The sequence below is a fragment of the Thamnophis sirtalis genome, unplaced genomic scaffold (assembly GCF_051295495.1).
Source record: "Thamnophis sirtalis isolate CommonGarterSnake01/CBP01778 unplaced genomic scaffold, rThaSir2_p1.2 scaffold_1, whole genome shotgun sequence".
Classification (NCBI taxonomy): domain Eukaryota; kingdom Metazoa; phylum Chordata; class Lepidosauria; order Squamata; family Natricidae; genus Thamnophis; species Thamnophis sirtalis.
Window position 1 is genome coordinate 38,851,334 of NW_028261381.1, and position 23,991 is coordinate 38,875,324.

The 23,991-nt window shown below is 39.8% G+C and overlaps 1 protein-coding gene across 6 annotated transcripts in view; it reads left to right on the plus strand.

Annotated features, from left to right (window-relative positions):
- The first annotated feature begins 909 nt into the window (after positions 1-909).
- Positions 910-23,991, plus strand: part of QTMAN (queuosine-tRNA mannosyltransferase) — a 245,334-nt gene continuing 222,252 nt past the window's right edge. The window contains exon 1 of one of the 6 annotated variants that reach the window (XM_087710877.1): positions 910-1,096. The gene's annotated coding sequence lies outside the window, so the exon portion shown is untranslated. The remainder of the gene's footprint in view (positions 1,097-23,991) is intronic. The other 5 variants (XM_087710860.1, XM_087710840.1, XM_087710853.1 and 2 more) reach the window with 5 other exon arrangements.

The window sequence follows — 23,991 nt, forward strand, 5'->3', positions numbered from 1 at the left end:
TACCTGGTCACAGAGTTTTAATAAGAGTTTAACTAATTTGGAGTCAGATCTCTCTTGATACCAAGGCTCAAAGGGAAATTATTATTAAAATATGAATATACCACTCTCATTTATGTAAAATCAATAAGTTGTAGCAGTTATGAAGCCTCCTTCGAAATATCAAAATTATGAATGTAAATTAAGACTTTTGGAAACGAATACTGAAAACATAATTCAGGAAAGTTAGGCATTAATCATCTTTAACCTGTGACCCTAACTTTCCTGAATTATGTTTTCAGTATTCGTTTCCAAAAGTCTTAATTTACATTCATAATTTTGATATTTACAGCTACAATTTTCTTCACTTGTGCTTGAAATAAGCCTTGCTATATTGTGCACAATATTGGTGCTCATATAACTATGCACCGTCAGCCTACCACAAAACCTACTTTAATATTACTAGCATTACTACCATACTTTAGTCTTCAAGACTGCAGGAAAAATGCTTCTAGATGTCAATATTCCTGTTCCATGAACCGGTTATAGTTACTACTAATCGTGTTTTCTCTTCTGAATTCTTTAGCAAAAGGTTTCTCTCTCTCTCTCTCTCCCTCTTCATTTCATTAATACCAAGTTATTTCACAATAACTCCAAACAGTGTCAATTCCAGCTTCAATTTCTCAGCTCCGCAGTTGAGAAATTCAGCCCGGGGAAAGCGGGATCGCGGCTTAAAAAATTGCCTTTCGGTCGGAGGGGCGCGACGTTTTTTCCAGAGGAATTAGCTCGCCCCCGCCCTCCTCCCAAAATAAAAATACTCTGAGGAAGGCAACGGTGGCTCCCGAGTAAGCCCAGCGATCGGAAGACTTGAGGAAACCAGGCACCTCTTTTTTCCAATCTTCGGGGTGCGAGACAGAGAGAGAAGAAAGGGGGGGGGTGAACCGAGAACGGGGCAGGCGAAGAAGCTTCGAAGAACCGCGACGCACGCAGGAGGCAGAAGGAGAAACCAAGCCGCTGAGCCGGGCTCTTCCTTCCGCGTCAGGGCGGAGAGCGAGAGGGAGGAGCCGGGTAGGCAGCGCGTTGCTCCTGCCGGCCTCCAGGAGGGACCAACAAGGAGGAGGTGAGTTTCCCCTCTGGGTGGGGTAAGGAGCCGGGGCCGCGCGAGAGCCAAGCGGGGCGGGAAAGGGGGAGCGCTCGGTGCGCGCTTGCCAGCTCGGCGCCGCAGGTCGGAAGAGGAGGGGAAGGCGGGAGGGCCTACGGTCTAGGCTAGTTAGACAGCCCGAACGGCTCTCTCCAGGAGAAGAGGCCCGACGAGCGGGAGGGAAGGCGGGCGAGCGGCAACAAAACGCAGTTCCTTCGCAAGGAAGCGGAGGCTGCCGTGGAGAGGCTGCTTGAGTTGTGGCCCAGGAGCGGTCGCCGAGTGCGCCTGCGTGTGAAAGAAAAAGAATATACACTTTCGGGAGGAGAGTGTTTATTGGGGGGGGGGGGGGTAGTGATCTGCCAAGCTTGCAAACTACTCAACCTTTACGGTTTCATTTTCTTAACCGGCCTAGCGGCCTTTGCTATGGCGGCCCACGCCGCTTCTAGCAAGCCTCTCCGTTTTTCCTTTCGCCCATTTTGACCTTAAGTGGGGCTTGACTCGGCGCTCAGATGTTCTCCCATGTTCTCACACATAGTGCTGTGGTCAAGACGAAGCTGTACTCTCTCTCTGTGTGTGTGTGGTGTGTGTGTGTGCGCGAGAGAGAGAGAGAGAGAGAGAGAGAGAGAGAGAGAGAGAGAGAGAGAGAGAGAGAGAGTTACAAGGGGTCCCGGGTGCTTTTTCGAGCTTGGTTATTTTCTTGCAGGCGTTTCGTTATCCATACTAGGTATACGTCAGTGCACGTCTGCAAGAAAGCACCCAAGCTCAAGAGAGCACCCGGGACTCCTCGTCTGAACCCTGAGTTACAAATGTTCCCCTTTATTAGAAAAGAGTTCTCCTGCTCGAGTGCAGAGGGCCTTGTCCTTCGTTGCCCCGCGCCGGTCAGAGGATGCGAATTTAATCGGCTTGTTTGGAAACCAAAGCGTTGCGGAAACGACCCGTGCCGGGCATCTCTTTAAAACGAGGGGTCCTTGGTACTCTCAATAGGGTGGTTCGCTTTTTAAAATCATCTAAAAGGCAGCATAGACCCGCTGCTTTTCCACCGAAGGTGAATCCGGCTGTTGAATAAAAATCTCCATTTCCTACACTAATCGGGCAAGGGAAATTAACGCTGAACCATTCAGTAGCCGAGCCTCTTACTCTAGGTGCAGAAGGGCTCTGTTTATTCTGTGACATGTATGGAAATGTAAGAATTAATAAACAAATCTCCCAATAAGAGGATTTCCCATCAGGCTCCAATATTTGAAGATACTAAGGCCAGCCTTTTTTAAAAAAAAAACCTGGTGCCCTTTAGAATTGTTGGACAACACGTGCCAGGGGGCTTTGTAGATGGGAATTGTAGTCTATGTGGGAGAGGGCACAGGCTGGAGAAAGCTGAAGGAGCAGATGAACAGGATTGGCCTGGATGATTGCACATGCTGAGCTGCTACAAGAGAGGTTACTCTTCGAAGCACTCTTAAATCCGCCTTTCTGATCAGCCCCATTACGTTTTGTGGCTTTCTAAGTTATGTGGAATCATCACTTATTTTAGCGCTGCCAGTGATATTTTCTCCATTTGTGGAAGCAGGGCAGGAGTCTTTAACTTTTATGGCCTGAATGCAGGGTGGAAATGTAGAGGGTGTGGGAAGACCGTGGCCATCATGAGAGAAACTGCTTATTCAGAAAGTGCCTGCTATGGTGATAATGGCCATCCATAAAAAAAAGGTGCAGTGTAAAGCCTTATCAAGGCTGGAGTTGCTGTGTAATCTATAGTTTGCTGATCCCTGGTTTGTTGGATAAGCCACAATAGGTTTACTGAAACAACCTCAAGTCAAAATCAAAGTCCACATTATAGTTTAGGGTAAGGTAAGATTCAGCCAATGTCTGCATACCTGCTCAGAGTAGTAGACTAGTGATGTGCACTTACATAAATGACTTTTTAAATGGCACTCTAATGTGTTTTGGTAGGAGGGTTGAACAAATTCAGCTTTTTGCCAATTGTGAAATGTTTTGCTGATTTGCAACTCGGTACGCGTTTTAACAGTGCAATAAAGCCAATGAAGACGAATTGTGAAGTAGAAGATTAAAAGTTAACAGATAATAAAATTATCCGTTATGATGTGCCAATTCTCAGCTCAGTCATTTCTAATTCAGGGCTTTTATGTTGCCTCCCATATTAATATTTGTAAAGGGAGAGATAGATATATTTGTCACTATATATTTATTTAAAAATATAAAGCATTCAGGCCTGTTCTTTCAAGATTACTGATAATTGTGCACATTATTTTGAAATAAAGGTAGGAATTGCCCTTCTGTAATAAGTCTTAAGACATGAAAGAAATGATCCTTAAAAGAAGATTTCAAAGAAGCTGGGAAACCAAAAGGAAATAGATTGTAGTATTAAGGGCCCTTTAATATCTTAATAAGTATAGATAGAAATAGAATTGCAACATTTACCCATCAATGCATTTCTGGAAAACTGCTTGAAATGTGCCAGTCAGTCTTAAGGCTACCATATTTGGCCTGCAAAACTCTGGAACAACTACATATAAAGGAAAAGATTCTTCTGTATTCTTGCTGCTGTTGTATATACTTGTATTCCACCTTTATTTCTACAAACAACTCAAGGCAGTGAACATATCCAACACATCATCCTCCTGTTTTCCCAACAACAACAACAACAACAACTCTCCCTCCCTCCCTCCCTTCCTCCTTTGAGGTGGATCGGATTAAAAGTCACCAACTGGCTTTCATGGCTAAAGCAAGATTTGAACTCACAGTCTCTGGTTTTTTAGCCTGGTACCTTAACCACTAGGCCAAATAGGCTCAATTGTTTGGATTTGTGCAGCTCAAGTATGATAGCTGCAGATGTACTGTTTCTTTGGAAATTTGTATGAATAAGGCTTTATTTGTACTTCAAATTGTATAGGTTTTTTTTTCCTATGGAAGAAAGTCTGAATATTATTCCAATTTGGGAATTAACGATCCTTCATCTATAGATTGATTTCTCTAAAAAACAACAACAAAGAAAAGGGTGTGGGGAAACAGCACATTACAAATATGCTATGTTATGTTTTTTGGAATTAAGACTAATTATCAAACTTAAATCATATATTGTAAATGTAATAGTTATATGGCTTTGGCCTTAAAGTTCATTATGGAAAACAGATACTCTCATTGGTGTCCTAATTTTTCCCTTTAAATCTTAACACATACACTACTTATTAATGCCTGGATTGATGTGAAATTCAAGCTTGATCATTTTAGGAAATGATGAGGAAGAGACTTGAAGCTAGGCAAAGTTTTCTGCTGATGTTCAGAAACATTATGTGATATGCTGGACCAGCTAGGCATAAAGAGAGCTATAGACCCATGGTTAAGTCATATGACAATTATATTACCAACACACAAACATTATTAAGGTTTATTTAATATTTATAAAGTAGAACTTTCATTTATGTTGTTTATAGTTATCTGTATGTATATTACAACATTATCTTGTTGCATAAACAATTAACTATAAAAATCTAAGATTTTTGCATTTGAGTATGTACGTTCAGTCTTTTATAGATAGGAGACCGACCCTAAATTAAAAAAAAAAACCTCTTAAAATGGATCCATATTGTGGGGGTGTCTCAGTTTCTAGTGAGTGATATTTGGCAAGTGTGTGCAGATCTGTTAGCGCATAACACTGTGACAATAGGAATAGCAGACTGGAGGGAAATACTTGAGGTGTAAATGTATGCACTTTCTTTGAAGGAAGAAGGATGGCTTTTGAAAGTTTCTAAGCGGTGCATAAATAGTTCTTGGATGCTAACCACACATTGTTGGTTTAAAACAGTACGGTGGTCAGGAATAAAAGCGAAGCAGATTCCAGCTTGGTGTACTACAGTGGCTTGATATAATTCAATAGAGCTGTTTTATTGGACTCTATTAAACAAGCTAAGCTTTAAGATTTTAGTCATGACAGGAGTTTCAAATAAAAATCCATATGTAAAGTGCAATATTGAATTTTAATTACAGCTTTCAAGACATGAAGTGGAATAAATTCTCCCAATTCTTTTTCCTAATGTACATTTCTTTTCTCAGAAATTTAAGCCTGATAAAAAAACCTATGTGAGCAGGAGAAAGTATATTTTGACATGTCAGTATAATCTTAGCTAGTTTTGAAAAACATGATGTGAACAAATTCAGATAGAAATGTTTATCTTAGATTTATGTTCCATCTCAATTCAATTTAAAGTTTTAACTGTGTTATACCCAGCCTGGACATTACTGATGTTGGTGAAAATTCTTGTGCAGATACATTTTTTTGTACAGATACATTTTCTTTGTTTGGGATATTTTAATAATTCGGATTGTAAAACCTAAGAGGCTTAATTATTTGTGGAATTTAACCATAATAGTCACAGAGTCATTGATTAAAGTCTACAGTAGTTTAGAATGTCATATTTTAAAAATGAGACTTTGTAAGAAGAGAATGTTAAGCTGGATAGATATAGTCAGGATGAGAAGCTGGAGTTACTGCCAGAAGTTACAGCCAATGACCTTTGGTATATCTGTTTTTGGTAGACATCTTGTAACCTATCATATTTTTGAGATAATACTACTGTTTCTTATTTATACTATTCACAAGTTAATTAGCCCTCATTCCAGAGATGTATATAAAATCTTGTTGAAAAAGTTTCACTGGTTTCATATTTGTGTCCTTGTTGATTTGCTTTATTTAAAGAGCATTTATTTATCTAATATTTAAAGCCCTGAATGGTTTTAGGATAACTTGAAGGAATGGTGGAATACAAGCCTTCTTGCCTATTGGATGAAAACCACTTGCTTGTTCCAACATAATGAATTTTCATGATTAGGTTTGGAAGGATAATTTTGGTAGCTAAACTTAGATCTGGAATTCATTTTCCAGATTGGAATAAATATACATTTTCAAAATGAAAAATGTATAATTAAAGGGAAAAATAAATGACGAAGTATCATAAAAATAAATGTGTATGTATACATAGGCAATATAAAGAAGACATACAAATGTTTTAAACATATGTATTCTACATTTAGATATCTATAATGATATTTGTAAAAAGAAGTAATTGATTATGAAAAAATGATGCGGTAGTATTAACAAATGCTGCTGTAAAATCATCAATTGATAAAAATTTTCAATTTTTTACATTGTTTTTGAACGGTTCTGATATTATGTTTTCAAATATGGGCAAATATTAAAAATAAATCTCATTCATCCTATTCTCATTTTTTCTTTTGTACTCCTGCATATTTGATTTTCAGGACACATTACATGTAACAACAGTGCATTTGTTGACATGAGCACAATTTCATTCTTGCACCTACTACCATCAATGCTCTGATCAGCAAAGTATGACTCAGTTCTTTCCATTTTAGAACCTTTTATGCTTTAAGAGCTAGCATCACGATAAGAAATTGAATGTGTATCTAATTGACTGGAGCTTGGTGATTGTAGAACACAGAAATCAGGGGAAGACAAGGTTTACTATCTAGGAAAACCTATTGGGCACAAATAATGCATTTCTAGAAAAAGTACAAAGCACAAGCTGTTTTCACATCTGGGAACCTGCTATGAAAATCAATTCTTGTATTGTAATATTGAGTACTTTTTTTCTAGTACTAACAGCCCTATGTGACATATTGCTTACTAATTAAAAGTGAGGGGTGACACGGTGGCTCAGTGGCTAAGACACTGAGCTTGACAATCAGAAAGGTTGGCGGTTCGAATCCCTAGTGCCGTGTAACGGAGTGAGTTCCTGTTACTTGTCCCAGCTTCTTCCAACCCAGCAATTAGAAAGCATGTAAAAATGCAAGTAGAAAAATAGGGATCACCTTGGTGGGAAGGTAACAGCGTTCCGTGTGCCTTCGGCGTTCAGTTCATGCCAACCACATGACCACAGAGACATCTTTGGACAGTGCTGGCTGTTTGGCTTAGAAACTGAGATGAGCACTGCCCCCTAGAGTTGGGAATGACTAGCACATATGTGCGAGAGGAACCTTTACTTTAATAAAAAGTGAAAGAACTTGGTTCTCTTTGAATCTTAATAGATCTGAGGCAGTTCAACACCCAAACATATATTCTTTTAAAGTAGCATCCATTCTAAAATGTGTCACTTAACCAGTTGTTTAAATGTGGTGCTCAGTCTTTTTCATAACAGTAGAAATGAGTAGGTATTTGTTATATATTGGGCTCTGAGGGAAAGCACGGAGACCGATTGCTGAATAACTGCTATTATTGTAAGAACAGCGAACCAAAGAAACAATTTAACCTGACAGCTCTTATATAGCCTAGCTGCCAAACAGTCAACCAATGTGAAGCCTGGAATCTTCCCGCCAGACTGCAGTTGCGTCTGGACCAATCAGCGCTTGCCAAATATGTGATTGACATTCCCGGCCATAGTCATGGTGACGTAACAGTATTCCTGTATCCAATTTTTATTGCACAATAATTTTATTGTCAGAAAGTGTTCCCATTTAAAGTTATGTCTAAATGAAATGAATGGAATCTGTGAAAATATAACATTGAGCCCAGGTGAAGATTTTATGCTCTGCAGTATTATTTGTTTAAAATGTCATTGGGCCTGAATTTGAGATGTTTTATAATAGCAATAATTATAATTAAAAACAATATGTATACAACCATTCATTTAGTGACCATTCAAAGTTAACAGTGCTCCTAAAAATAGTGACTTACGACAGATTTTTACGTTTATGACTGCTGCAACATCCCCATGGTCATATGATAAACAATTTGGGTACTTGGAAACTAGCATCTATTTATGACAATTGTACAACTGTGATACCATTTGTAACCTTCCCAGCTGTCTGCCAACAAGCAGAGTCATTGGATGAAGCCAGATTCACTTAATGACTGCATGAGTCACTCAACAACTGCTGTGATTCACTTAACAACTGTGGCAAAAGATTGTAAAATGGGACAAAACTCACTTAATGACTTCCTTGCTTAGCAACGGAAATTTGGATTCAATTGTGGTTGTAAGTCAAGGACTACATTTAAGAGAAATGAACATTTAAAGTCAGGTAGGATTGGTTCTTAATAGATTCCCATAGAAGAATTAGCGGGTATCTAAAATTAGATTTACAGCTGAATACCACTATTTGGGAGGATAAATGCATTGGAGAATTGACAGTTGGGCTAAATGGCTACCTCAACTGCTAACTCTTTCCACAATAACTTGTCCTCCTCTGTGATGAATCAGACCAAGTGTGCCAAGGTAATGTTTAAATCAGAAATGTTGCAGGATTGTTCTCTAGTGCTCTCTAACATCATGGGACTGTGGTCCTCAATATGCAGTGGGCACATTCCTTCCCAAGACAAATCCCAGGCCTTTAGTATTCTGATTATGCTCCTGGGATTTTCATGAATATCAGCATCCCTGTGACAGACTCATAGTGTATCTGCCTGCCCAAAAAAGAAAATGCCCAAATACAATGAAAAGGAAGCATGCTACTTCACCATTTGGTCAAAAGCTGCTTTTTAATCGACTGCTCCTGCCTTAACAAATTGCCTCTGACTGCCATGTTTTTTTTAGATTTTTATCCTCACTAGTATTTTTATACATAACTCAAGGGAGAGAACATACCCAATACTCCTTCCTCCTCCAATCCAATTTTCCCCATAAAACAACCCTGTGAGCTGAGTTGGGCTGAGAGAGAGTGATTGGCCCAAAGTCACCCAGCTAGTTTTCATGCCTAAAGCAGGATTAGAACTCTCAGTCTCCTGGTTTCTAGCCTGGTGCATTAACTATTAGACTAAACTGTGGTCTAGTCTTACAAGATCGTCATAAGATCCATGTACCTCAAACATTTGTTTTTCATAATTTGAGGTTAAAGACATTAAATTAAGATGGAAGAAGCTGGTTCTCATTGGTGTCTAGATTTTTAACATAGGGCCAGTAATGATATTCTATTCTCTTCACCACTGGTTTGGTAGTGGGAGCACCTGCGCAGAAGGTCTCTGCTGATGTCAGGGTGAGTGGGCGGAGCCTCACGCTGCCGCCACTACCGGTTCATCTGAACCGGTGCGAATCGGCAGCATACTACCTCTGCATAGGGCCTCTAGAAACAAAGTATATAGGAGTGTTGGTGCTTCAGTAGATAAATCTCCAAGCACATGTCTTAAAAATACACCTTAACCATATTGCTTTAGATGAGATGTGAAAGTAAAAATAAATGTGTGAATATCCAACAGACTTAAACGGAATGCCTCACAATTTAAAACATTGCATCTTTTGAGTTCTATCCTGAAAATACAGCTCTAAATGTCTGTGATGCATATAATACAATACAACAGCAGAGTTGGATGGGACCTTGGAGGTCTTCTAGTCCAACCCCCTGCCTTGGCAGGAAACCCTATACTGTTTCAGACAAATGGCTATCCAACATCTTCTTAAAGACTTCCAGTATTGGGGCATTCACAACTTCTGGAGGCAAGCTGTTCCACTGATTAATTCTTCTAAATGTCAGGAAATTTTTCCTCAGTTCTAAATTGCTTCTCTCCTTGATTAGTTTCCACCCATTGCTTCTTGTTCTACCCTCAGCTGCCTTGGAGAATAGTTTGACTCCCTCTTCTTTGTGGCAACCGCTGATATTGGAATACTGCTATCACGTCTCCCCTAGTCCTTCTTTTCATTAAACTAGACATACCCAGTTCCAGCAACCGTTCTTCATATGTTTTAATCTCCAATCTCCTAATCATCTTTGTTGCTCTTCTCTGCACTCTTTCTAGAGTCTCCACATCTTTTCTACATTGTGGTGACCAAAACTGAATGCAGTATTCCAAGTGTGGCTTTACCAAGGCATTATAAAGTGGTATTAACACTTCATGTGATCTTGATTTATGCACCCTCTGTTTATGCAGCCTAGAACTGTGTTGGCTTTTTTGGCATCTGCTGCACACTGCTGGCTCATATTTAAATGGTTGTCCAGTAGGACTCCAAGATCCCTCTCACAGTTACTACTATTGAGCAAGGTACCACCTATACTGTACCTGTGCATTTCATTTTTGTTGCCTAAATGTTGAACCTTACTCTTTTCACCATTGAATTTCATTTTATTAGATAGTGCCCAATGTTCATGTTTGTCAAGATCCTTCTGTATCTTAAGCCTATCTTCTGGAGTATTCCTGCCAGCTTGGTGTCATCTGCAAATTTGATGAGTTCCCCATTTATTCCCTCATCCAAATCATTGATGATGATGTTGAAGAATACTGGGCCTAAAACAGAGCCTTGGGGTACTCTACTGCATACTTCCCTCCATGAAGATGCAGTTCCATTGAGGACTACACGTTGAGTGCGGTTGGTCAGCCAGTTACGAATCCATCTGGTGGTGATGCTGTCTAACCCACATTCTTCTACTTTATCTAGTAGTAGGTTATGATCTATCTTATCAAATGCCTTACTGAAGTCCAAGTAAACAATATCGACGGCATTCCTCTGGTCCACTAATTTTGTCACTTTGTCAAAGAATGCAATAAGATTAGTCTGGCTTGATCTGTTTTTGACTAACCCATGTTGGCTTTTGGCTATTAGTTTGTTTACTTCTAGGTGTTCATTAATTCGTTGCTTGATTATCTTTTCCAGAATTTTTCCTGGTATTGAGGTCAGGCTGATAGGTCTGTAGTTTCCTGGATCTATTTTTTTTTCCTTTTTTTGAAGATGGGAACCACATCAGCTCTTTTCCAGTCCTCTGGCAGTTCCCCAGTGCTCCAGGATCTCTGAAAGACATAGTTCAGTGGTTCTGAGATCTTGTCTGCCAGTTCCTTCAGAACCCTGGGGTGTAATCCATCCGGTCTTGGTGATTTGAACTCGTCTAGGGTAGACAGGTGCTCACTTATCATTTTCTTCCCTATTTCAACTTGTGTTGGTAATCTGATTTTTGTGGTGCTGTTTTTGATAGATTGGACTGTTTTATCCCTTTGTGTAAGACATATATTTCTATATGATGGGAAAAAGAAATATACTAAACTTTTAGCACAGAGTCCTCAAAATTTCTCAGCTTTATGTTAATGCAATGACTTGTACATATCTACCTTTTAACTTCTCAACTATTGTATAACAGCTATATTGATTTACCTCGCTAGAGAAACCGAATATGAGCAAACAGTTTGCTCAACTGCTCAAGGCCACCCACTGCATGTCTGAATTTAGCCAGTCAAGTCAATTTTCCAGCTTTCCTAGCCCAAAGGTTTTTGTGGGACCCCACCAGGGACTTTATTTAAAGCAACATTGGTTTGCTGTTCTGACCCAGTAACATATAAGATCTTAAATTAATATCCTTCAACACACTCTGGTTTGTGTGGTTTGTTTTATTTGCTTTATATACTCTGGAGTTAGGTGCCCCAGGGGGAAATCTTAACCATATTTTTGTGAATACAAAAAGCTTGAGGTCTCTTTAGTAAAAACTTCCAGAAAATTTGCTGTTGACCTTGGTTGTCTACTGGACTGCAATTTAATATATGGTGACCTTCTCATTCCAACCTTGCAAATAGTTTAAGGTAAATCAGAGTTTTCCCAAATAAACAATTACATGATCTTTCAGCTTAACAAGAACAATTTCCTGTCTTGATCTTACTCTTAACCTCCCTCCTCCCCACTAGAGGAAAAAAATGTTTCTGTTGTCATAAATTCCTTTTGTTTTTGATATGATTTATAGTCATACAGTTACATGGCCACATCACCGTTGCTGACAGTGCTCAAAAAATTAGTCTCACTTCTGCATAAAACTCTTAGCGTTCTTTTAAATACAGTCTACTGTCTTATAAATCCGATGGTTATATTAGATGTTTTAACTGCAAAAACTTCAAATCAGAAGGTTGTATTTAAACATTCAATATTTTCATAATTGGACTGGACTAGAGGTGGGTTGCAAATCCCGGCGGTACCCGTTCGCACGGGGGCACGTTTGCGCGTGATGCTTCTGTGCATGCTCAGAAGCGTCCGGGCAGGTTGGCGGTGCTTCCTGCAGCCAACAGTACCGGTTTGTCCAATCCGGTCCGAACCCAGAGCAACCCACTTCTGGACTGGACACATGAAAATGAAATTGTTGAGGATGAATTGAATCATTCACTTCTAAGATTATGATATAAATCATTTGTAGCAATAATTAGATACCAAATATGTACTTCTTAGAAATATGTATAAAGTAGCATATTTAATATATGCTTAATGTTAGTACCAAAGAATGGCAGATTTGTCAGTTTTTATAACAAATGTTATGATAACAGGTAATTCAGATTTTAGGATTTCCCTTTTCTGAAAGCAGAGAAGACTACAAGAGGTTATAAGAACAATCCAGCAAGTTTTCTTCCACTGATATTCCGGGAATATCAAGAATAAAACACTGCTGGGATAAATTTTGAAGTTCCAAAACAATGTTCTAAAATGAGCTCAAAACAAAGAAAAATATGTCTTAAAATTATTCAGTATTTCAGTTTCTTTCAGGAAATGATTTTTAATTGACAATTTTATTCATCAAGTGTGTATTTAAGAATATGGTCATGGGGCAGCAGCATATGAATATTCAGTGACATCTAATGTAAACCATGGTTTCATCAGAAAAAAATTAAATGTACATCATGACATCTTGATGGAAGCTCTGACACTTATATATGTCTATGTGAGACATATACAAAAGTGGTAGAGTTTGTATTGTAGTGTTTAAATGCACTTAGTGTGGTTTGTCTACCCCCAAATCTTTGTGTTCAAGTTTAAAATATATTCTCTCTTTTTTAAAATTAACAATATATTTTTTCTGATTCATACAGCAGGCAAAGAAGTGCAGACCAAGCAAAACAGCTGACTTCAAAATTAAGTTCTAAAACTTTTTCAGAAGCTAGAGTTTGTAAATGTGTCTTTAGAAACAGTGTTTTCCCCATGATATATCAAGTAATGCCTGTATAGCTACAGTTTGTGTGATATATATTGGGGTTAGTTAGAATACATGTTCTTGCACAGGATATAATAACATAATACTATGTGGACAAGCTGTGTGCTCTTAGGCTGTCTCGTCCTGCACGTTATCTGATTTCAGTTCCCAAACCGTATTTTATTTTTACTTATCAACTGGAACCAGATTGCTAATTTATCAGATGTTGTAAATAGGTCTGTTGCACTTGGGGATAAAAACATTATGCGTACTCAAAAATGGTACATATACATCAGGGATAGGAAGCCTTGGGAAACAAGGGCCATTGGAGGTGTTTAAACAGAGTAGATGGGGTTACATTACTGAATGTAGTTAGAACTGGAATTTGGGTGTTGCCTTGAAGTCTTATTTTAACACTAATATGTTAGAGCTTATACTCTAACATATTAGAGTTTTAGGGTCAACTGACCTGTAGTTATGATTTTATTATTGTATGCCCCCTGGAGTTGTTAGAGAATGAGGCAGTCTTACAAATTTCATAAATAATCCAAAAGTGCCATCACCTTTTAGATGGGGCTCTAAGGGTTACAAAAAGAGGGCTAGATAGCACCATCCTTCACCTTGATGAATCCTAATTAGTTTTCTGGGAACATCTGCCTCAGTTCCAAGCTGGGAGAAAGAAACTGGAAACCGTGGCACGACAAAACCGCGCTACGCAAAATAGCGGAGATTAAATCGCGTCACTAAAGTCGCGACGTCATCACCGCGGGGACAACAGCGCGGCGACAGAAGGGCGTTCTACATACTTCGTTCTTTGCCTCCAAAGGTAGCCCTCCTCCTCCAGCTGACAGCGGCAGCGGGCACGGGGCAAAGTGGGCTGCCCAGCAGCAGCAGCCTGTGGGAAGGGTCCAGCACAGCCACGGGGGGCAGCAGGAAGCCCGCGGGGGGCCCAAGCAGGGCCGCCGATGCTGGCGGCGGAGGAGGACGCAGCAGCGGCGGCGGCTGAGGCTCTCCCGGGGCCGGCAAAGCGGGCTTGCCCGGCAGAGGCAGGCCGCCCTCTTCTTCCTCAACAACATCTCCTTGGATGGGCGGCCGCCGCCACCAGGCAACCTGCTTTGCCGGCCCCAGGAGAGCCTCAGCCGCCGCCGCCGCCCGCCCTGCCTCTTCCTCTGGGGGAGGCGCCGGCGACGGAGGCCGCCCGTCCAAGGAGATGTTGTTGAGGAAGAAGAGGGCAGCCTGCCTCCACCGGGCAAGCCCACTTCGCCGGCCCGGGAGAGCCTCAGCCGCCGCCGCTGCCGCGTCCTCCTCCGCTTCCTGCTGCCCCCCGCGGCTGAGCTGGACCCTTCCCGCGGGCTGCTGCTGCTGGGCAGCCCGCTTTGCCCCGTGCCCACTGCCGCTGTCAGCTGGAGGAGGAGGGCTACCTTTGGAGGCAAAGAACGAAGCATGTAGAACGCCCTTCTGTCACCGCGCTGTTGTCGCGGCGGTAGGGTCGTTTTTTTCTTAGCGCTTCGGACGCCGCGGATTTGCCTCCGCACTTATGTCGGCGCGGATAAGGACATCGCGGTTTTGTGGTGGAACCACTGGAAACATGGAGGTTGATTGGAAAGATGGTTTATTGACGAAGCAGAACCACATGGGTTCTGGGCAGCTGCCAAAATGGAGAAAGAGGGTTTTTTTATACCTTCTCTTGGGCTTTGCCCTTAAGCTTCCTGTTTCTGTGCAAGAATATGTATTCTATTGGCTGTTGTCAGACTCCCATGGGGCCATGTAGAGGTTATATAGGGGTCATAGCTGGTTCTATAGGCAAAGTACAAATCCTAGGTGTTTGAGCTAAGTTTGGTTGAAGTTTCTGAGTGTGATGCAATGAAGGGGCTTGTATTCTGAAAGGGTGTTGGGTAATTCCTATTGTGTCTTAATGGCTTTTTCCTTTGCTGGATCTAGAGTGAGGACTAATCCTAATCCTAGCCTTTGTTCAGACTTTGCTGCAGGAATTTCAAAATATCCTGTCTTGAATAGATTTCTGCCTGCAGTATTTGCTTTGCCTATGAATAGAGCTATCTAGTTTTCAATAAGCTCTTTATCACTTAAATGCTGACATCTGCTGTGGGCTATTAAGGAAAGTGGGGGTTGCTTTCTCCCTCTAAAAATACACTTCTCCATTTCTCCCTTTGGGAAATATAATTTTCTGCCTTTTTGATTATTCCTCAAAATATTTCATTCTTCTAGGAGGGAGATGGCTTCCCACAGTTTTTTCAGAACTAGTTTGCAGAAAGTCTATTTTATCACATGTAACTTCTATGCAATAATCCTCTTCTGCCCTGAGCTGCTGCTTCACTTTCTCTAGATTTATTCAGATGGTTCCTCAAATCTTCCAAGCTAAATGCATGGTATAAGGCCTAGAACAGATGCCTATCCCACTAACAAATATTTTATTGGTAGACAGACAGAATAGATTGGGCAAAACTCAATCTATTTCACAACAAGTTGCGGATTTCCTAATAAGAATTAAGAATTGTCACAGGTCTCTCTGTGTTAAGAATTTCAGTTCTTATTTTTCTAGAAATGTTTAATCAACCACAATCCAAAATCCTAGCTGAAAGCAAAAGGTAGCTGAATATTAAAAACCATTATTATTTCTCTTTTTGAGTTGATTTGATTTCTCAGAAAAATTAAAGAAATGGGCACCAGGATAAACCAAACCAACCCATTTTGCTGTTTCAGTTAACTGCTTCTTCAATGCTCAGTAGGAGATTTGTATGGTTTTTCTTTCCTTTAACAGAAAGCCAATATGTTGGTCTCACATTTTTTGTTCCTGGTTTTTCTCTGAAGAAAATTAATATTTGCATTTAAAATAGGTTTTATAATAATTATTTACCTACACTGAGAATTCTAACTTTGTAATGAAAAATGCCCAGTTGGCTTCACATATTAAGCAAAACATGGTTTGATTTGAGTTTACTAGTTCAACCAGATACGGAGAACTTCAAATATATACTGTATGTTTTATATCTATTTGTGAATAGAGCTGTCTGGGTTTTGCAGCCCAGATTTGGTAACTCTAAGTTTAAGCTTTTGTATGAACCCCACCAATTGTGGATTGTAAATCATGGTCAGGTGGCTCACTGCATTTTTTTTCTTATTTAATAAAACATGGGTAAATCGTAGAAGTATATAACTTTGTTCAGCACTTCTTGTAATTCACTGACTTTTCAGCACTGTCACAAGGAAAAACAGTTGCTGCTTTAAAAATTAAAGATTACATGGTGGCTTTTTATGTGGAAACACCTCATTGATAGTATTTTGGCTAAAACAAAATAGGTGGGGTTATGTTAGATTGGATCAGTGGTGGGCTGTAACTAGTTTTACACACGCCTAATGCACGCCTAACGCACTTGCACGCAGCAATCAAAATACAGCAACATTTTAAGGCAGCTCCGTTAAGTAGAACAGTGGAGGCATGGAAATCAGCTGTGCTGCGCGAATCAGCCAGAAAGAAGGAAATATAGGGAAGGATAAGGCGGGAGCGGTTGGGTAGGGCCAGCTGATCATTGGAACTACCGGTTCACCTGAACTGGTCCAAACTGGCAGCAGCCCACCACTGGATAGGATATGACAATATTCCTAGATATTTTTAATTCATGGAAAAATATGTGGCATTGTTTTAGATTAGAACAAATAGTACAAAATTTCCACTGAAAGAAGTACAAGATATTTTATACAAAATGGTATGAAAAGCCTTGCAAATTCTTTCAGATCTTTAGCTAGTAAATCCCATTTGAATTTATCAAGTTTTATTTCTGTAAATATAGGACCCGGCTATGTATTGTTCCATTTATATCACTAGAATTAACATTTAACTGCAATGAGATGTTAAGTTTATATGTGTGAACATGCAAACTTAGAGCTAGACTATTTTTTGTAGTTGAACAGCATTTTTTTCTTGGCTTGTATTAGCTGGATTTCCAATAATTTTCAAGACAATGCCACTTTCCAATTAGTTCTTTGCAGCATAGTAAAATAAAATGAGCAATTGCTTTTATAAGTATCAAAATATAGTCTAATTTTGGAAGCTTCAGAGAGAGATCTTACAGCAAACAATGTAAGGCCTGTGAAATCTTAGTAAAAAAACAACTGGTTGCAGATTTGTCTAATACATTTTTCATAATTTTGGGCCCAATATCAAGTAGAAGCAGCAACAAAATTGATCAAGGCGTAAGGAATAGTTTACAGCAAATCTAGACTTCCTGTTCACATTGGGATTTAAAATCTTGAGTGATTGTTCTTTAAATCATAAAATCCCTTGCAAAGAAATTTTATTTTGAATATCTTAGGGCAAATTCCCATGTTCTAGTTTTATATTACAGAAGGATCGCTATGTATATAAACAGTACAAGGCTATATTAATTAAATGGTGCCATGAAACATATTTATGTTAAGTGTTCTATTAGGCCATATTTGTAATTCACACAGTTCTGTGGATTTTTAAAAGGTATTTTATCAGAATTTTTATTCTGTTGTGAACTCTTATGTTTTAACAAAATAGCAAAGGGGCTTCTTCTGTACAAAAGAGTGTTTTATTCTGCCCCTTAACCATTTTAACTATATTCATGTCTTTTCCCCTTCCTTCTGCAGAAGATGTATCGAGGGATTGTCTTCTGCATTTTTGTAAAAAAGAATAATCAGTACAAGAAACCACTAGGCACATAAACAAGACAAAGCTAGAATCAGCTATGTTTAACACAGAAAGTCATTTCATTCATCTTCAGCATTCCTTAGCAACGTAGGGTAGTTATATCTTGCTTCAAATATAGTTTCGGTAATGATTTCTAGGACTTGAAATTTGTCCACCTATCTGGAAACTCTCAATTTCAGTGATCAAATGATGCTACTTATCTTCTGTCAATTTAATAATCCACAAGTTGACTAAAGAAGCATTTGTCTTGTCAAGCTTTTCAAGAGTTCTGAGAAACGACTTTCTAATTTTTTTAATATAGCAAAGTTGAAGTTATTAAAAGTGTGAACATTTCTGTATAAAGAGATTGCTATATTTTCTGATAGCCTTAGCCTCAAGGGGGATTCTAGGACTGCATATAGGAAAGGAACAATTTTGTGTCTTTTGGAATTGATGAGGTTTCTGTTCAAGTGATAATGTATGAAAATATCCAAGATTATTACATTATCAATTGTTTGGGTAGAAGAATTGTGTTTATTTACATCCAGTATTTATTTATTCATTAGAGAACTCCTGTTCTTCCTGCCAGGATGATCTGAACAAACTATAATTCAGCTAACACTTCATGCCTTATCTTTTTCTAATGTAGGTAAAACTGATTGCTCTTATTAGCCGCACTTAAGAAGCTTTGAGTAAAAACAGCTAAACTCAGCAACTTCAGCTGAATTATGAAACATTTAAGTCCTAAATATTAGAAACTGACAAAATGATTTTTCCCCCATTGGTGTGCATATAAATAGGCCTAACAGAAAGAATGGTGAAAAAGATGTACTAAACAACCAACTTGTATTCACAGTCTTTTACTAACTCAGTTTACCTTTATGATGGATGGGAGAATCCTGAGTGGTAGATTTAACTGTATAGCAATGGATTGGTGGGCAATTTCTTTTTAAAATGCAATTGTGCTCTAAGTTTGACATCACAAAGAAAAATCTAAATTCAAAACTTCTTTCTTAAGGGTTCTAGTCATGGAGAAGTGTTCATACTGAGTTAAATTTACTGGTAGTCCTTGTCTTACAACCATTTGCTTACTGACTGTTCAAAGTTACAACAGCACTGAAAAAGGTGACTTATGACCTTTTATCACACTTATGAACATCCCTGTGGTCACATGATCAAAATTCAGACGCTTGGCAACTGACTCATATTTATGTTGGTTGCAATGTCCTGGGGTGAGGTGATCACCTTTTGCAACCACCTGATGAACAAGGTCAGTAAGGAAGTCAGATTCACTTAACAACTGCAGTAATTTGCTTAACTGCAGTGGCAACAAAGGTCGTAAAATGGGGCAAATCTCACTTAACCACTGTCTGTCTTAACCACAGAAATTTTGGGCTCAGTTGTGGTTGTAAACTGAAGATTTTCCAATGGAGTCAAGGGAGGGGGTCACGCGCGGGTATTGACCCAGCCTGATTGGTCCATTAGACTGAAAGAAATTTCTTAACCTTCTTCCATTCCCATTGGCTCCCAGTTTCCTCTCAGTCTCTTGGTCCAAGCACTGTGTTGTTGGCTCTCTTATGTAGGAAGATTTATTTTCTGATATTTACTAGTTTTAATTAAATTTACGATTTGACCAATTGGATATTTAAAATTCAAATTGAGTGGCTGTGCCCATAAGGACAGTCTCTGTCTTGCTTGGTTTGGGAGAGCCCCATGGGGCAGCCTCACTCCCTCTCCGCGGGCAGGGGGCCCTGACCATATCCCCGTGCCAGTGGGGGTGTCGGGCTCCAAAAGACAGCCTTGGGAGCTAGCCAGGCTGCCCAAATTGCGCCTCAGACGAATGCTTGAAACCGCAGCTGGAGACGAACGATCCGGCGAGGAGGCTTCTGCCGATGCCCAGCTGAGGCGCGCGAAGCTCCTGACCCCCTGGTGCTAATCTCAGACCTTCCAGCTCCGAACAAGCCGTCCCTGGCAGCACAGAGGCCGCGGCGATCTGAGATAACGCCCAAGCATTTTCTAAAGTCTACAGCTGGAGGGTTTTTTTGCGCAGGCGAGCCGCAGAGCTTAAATTCACTAACCGTGGCCGCCTGAAGGCTTCTAAAAGATGGGCGGAGGCTCTGGCAGCCATTTTCGAAGGCACCACGCGCTGCAGACCTCAAGCAGCTGCGTGGCGTGAAATTGGCCACATCTACGAGCCGGCTGGCACTAAAAGGAACTGAGCTCCCGCAGACCCAGGACCCAGTGGATCCAACAGAGGCCACATTGCTAGCACGTGAGTCTGGGGCGATGGCGGATCATTCCGATGCAGTTCAGGCCAGCCTGACCAGCCCAGGCCTAGAAGTTTCCTTTTTATACATAATTCAAGGGAGAGAACATACCTCTTTATATACATTCTGCTTGTTTTGTTTTGCTTTGCATTGCTTCCTGGAGTACCCATGTGGATTTTATATGAAAAGCTACATGTTGTATTTAAGGAAAAAAAAACATGGAAATCAATGAAATTAATTTCAGTCCTCCTTTGATGCTCTTCAAAAACTGCAAAAAAGGTGCAGAATTTAGTGAGGCTCTGTACTAATTTCTTTTACTTTTAAAAATTCCGTTGTACATTATTTTTACATTTGTTTTTATAAGCAGCATATAAATGTTAGAAAATATAATTTTTCTCCACAATTTTTTTATTTCCATCATTCCATGAATGAGGGCACTATGATTCATTTCAATAAAAAAAATTAAAAAATGTGAATAGTTGCTCTGAATGATTGTGCATGGTGATTCAGGCCAAAATAATTCATCACACTTAATCCTAAAGGAATACTTTTTATGTAGTTACTTCCACTCCTCTTCTCTTTTTCTAGTAGTGGTTCCACTGTACATCCCAGTTGTATGCATTGTAATTTAATGAAAAAACATTCTGACAATTTTGGGAACGCAGCTGTTTCCATTTTAAGGAAATACTGATAGACTTTGGAAGGTAATTGAGTTTTCTACGTGCAATCTCTCTCTCTCTGTATCTATGTATGTATGTATGTATGTATGTATGTATGTATGTATGTCTGTATGTCTCTGTGTGTGTGTCTGTATGTGTATGTATGTATGTATGTATCTATACATACATACATACATACATACATACATACATACAGTTGCAAGAAAAAGTATGTGAACCCTTGGGATTACGTGGAGTTTTGCATGAATTAGTCATAAAATGTGCTCTGAACTTCATCTAAGTCACAATAATAGAAAAACACAGTCTGCTGAACATAATACTACACAAACATTAGATGTTGCCATGATTTAATTGAACATAACATGTAAACATTCACAATGCAGGGAAAAAGTATGTGAACCATTGGACTTAATAACTGGTTGACCCTCCTTTGGCAGCAATAACCTCAACCAAACGTTTCCTGTAGTTGCAGATCAGACCTGCACAATGATCTGGAGTAATTTTAGACCACTCCTCTTCACAAAACTGTTTCAGTGTAGCAATATTCTTGGGATGTCTGGTGTGAATCACTCTCTTAAGGTCATGCCACAGCATTTCAATTGGGTTGAGGTCAGGACTCTGACTGGGCCACTCCAGAGGGCGTATTCTGTGCTGTTGAAGCTATTTTTGTGTTGACTTGTATGCTTTGGGTCATTGTCCTGTTGCATCACCCATCCTCTGCAGAGCGTCAGTTGGCGGACAGATGGTCATACGTTTTCCTGCAAAATGTCTTGATAAACTCTGGAATTCATTTCCCCATCAATGACAACAATCCGTCCAGGCCCTGAGGCAGCAAAGCAGCCCCAAACCATGATGGTCCCTCCGCCATGATTTACAGTGGGGATGAGGTTTTGATGTTGGTGTGCTGTGCCTTTTTTCCCTACACATAGTGTTGTGTGTTTTTCCCAAACAACTCAATTTTGGTTTCATCTGTCCACAGTATATTTTGCCAGTAGTGCTGTGGAACATCCAGGTGCTCTTTTGCAAACGTCAAACGTGCTGCAATATTTTTTTGGGACAGCAATGGCTTCCTCCGTGGTGTCCTCCCTACTCCATTCTTGTTCCTTATTGTAGATGTGTCAACAAAAATGTTAGCATGTGCCAGAGATTTCTGTAGGTCTTTAGCTGACACTCTAGGATTCTTCTTTACCTCATGAGCATTCTGCACTGTGCTCTTGCAGTCATTTTTACAGGACGACCACACCTAGGGAGAGTAGCAACAATGCTAAACTTTCTCCATTTGTACACAGTCTGTCTTACCATGGACACATGAACATCAAGGCTTTTGGAGATACCTTTGTAACCCTTTCCAGCTTCATGCAAGTCAACAATTCTTGATCATAGGTCTTCTGAAAGCTCTTTTCTGCGAGGCATGGTTCACATCAGACAGTGCTTCTTGAAACCAGTAAACCCAAAACAGGTGTGTGTTTTTAAAGGGCAGAATAGCTGTCAGCAACACATCCAATATCATCACACTGATTGGAGTCAAGGTTGGCTCACTCCTTGCTCCAATTAGCTCTTGGACAAGTCATTAGGCTAGGGGCTCACATACTTTTTCCTCCCTGCACTGTGAATGTTTACATGTTATGTGCAATTAAACTATGGCAACATCTAATGTTTGTGTAGTATTATTTTCAGCAGACTGTGTTTTTCTATTGTTGTGACTTAGATGAAGTTCAGAGCACATTTTTATGACCAATTCATGCAAAACTCCACGTAATCCCAAGGGGTTCACATACTTTTTCTTGCAACTGTATATATTTCTCTAACTTTATACCATCCATTTTCCTCACAGAGTAATGTAGTGTAGAAAGCTGGAAGAGGTGCTTTGCTTTACAAATGCTTTGAGCGAAGCAGGTCTTCTATTCTGATTTGTGAAACAATGATTCCACTGAAACATAGTCCTCACTGAAGACTCATTCAGAGACTGAAGAGGAACCAGTGATGCCTTGAGTACGGAGGGGGGCAGGGTTTAAGTAGGACAACTGTTGAAAAACTGGGTGCTGTTATTGGGGTAACAGCCCCAGTTCCTGATTAGGGCTCTCTGAAATGCTTCACCAGTCGTTAAGAGCAGTGATGTCAATAGACAGAGTTGAAAGAGATACAAGAATGCAATTATAGAGAAGGGATTCTTGGGAGCAGTAGTTTAGTCAGAGGTTTTTGTTGGTGGAGGTTTGAAGCCTGATATCTATATCTATTGGACATAATCCAAGTGCTGCAAATAATATCTTCACATACATTCTTTATTGCTTTTTAATTATTAAAAAAAAACCCACAAAAATAATAGCAGTATTGATGTATCTTCCTTTGACCTCGCTGGGTGTTGTTTGCCTCAGAGGAGAATTTTGTAAATCCTATCTGCTTGTCAACATGTTGACTTTCCCCAGGAACAGGGTGCCCTTCTTCTAAAAAGAGAAAGTTACCAGTAAGTTTCACTTCATGTTACTTAAGGTGTCTCTTCTGATATAGCCAATTAACAGAGACCTCTGTGAATGAGCTATGAGTATGCAGGAGCCACTTCCAGAACTGAAGAAGTCTCAGAAATGATACAAGTACATCAGTAAAATTGTGACATCATAGTGTCCCACAAATAGCATATCATCAATATACAATGAATTTTACCTCCATTGCTTTATACAGGCATATTAAAAGTAGTGGTGCTTTGAAGGGAGGGGGTCGCCTGGTGTGGATGGTGTGGATCTGCTTACTTACCTATTTTCTTTCATTAATCTAACCAGATTAGATTAATGAAAGTGTATCCCCTTTTCAGCATCAATGCAAAATGTGATTGTTTGGGGATTTGTTTAGTCTTGATGATGTGCTACTGAATTTTCCCTGTGTGTTTTGCAACTGATGATATCTCTAGCTTATGGAACCCTTAGAACTAGCAACTGTCATTGGAACAGTCATAGCAACAACATGTGTGCTACATCTTTCATGTAAAGGACATTTCTGAGTCCAAAATTCATTCCTCCTGGCAAGTTCAGTGATTGACAACCAGATGAGCAGACCACAAGGACAAAGAGCTGATTCATATAAACTATTGTCTTGGAACATTTTCCTCCTCGTTTAGTTGCTTATTGTAGTTTTTCCATGGCTGGCTGTGATGAAAAGCTTTAGACTTCCTGTTTAGAAGGTAGCTGGAGAAGGAGCCATTGTGGTGGCAGTTTTTCTCCTGTGAAAGCAATGTGTAGCCTAAGAGCTTAAGTTTCTTCAAAGGCATTGGACTTGTGCCATGGGTCAGGAGTTCTCAAACTATGGGTCATTTTCCCCTAGGGGGTTGAGTTTGCTATTTATTTTTGAAAGTCTCTGTGTTCTGTA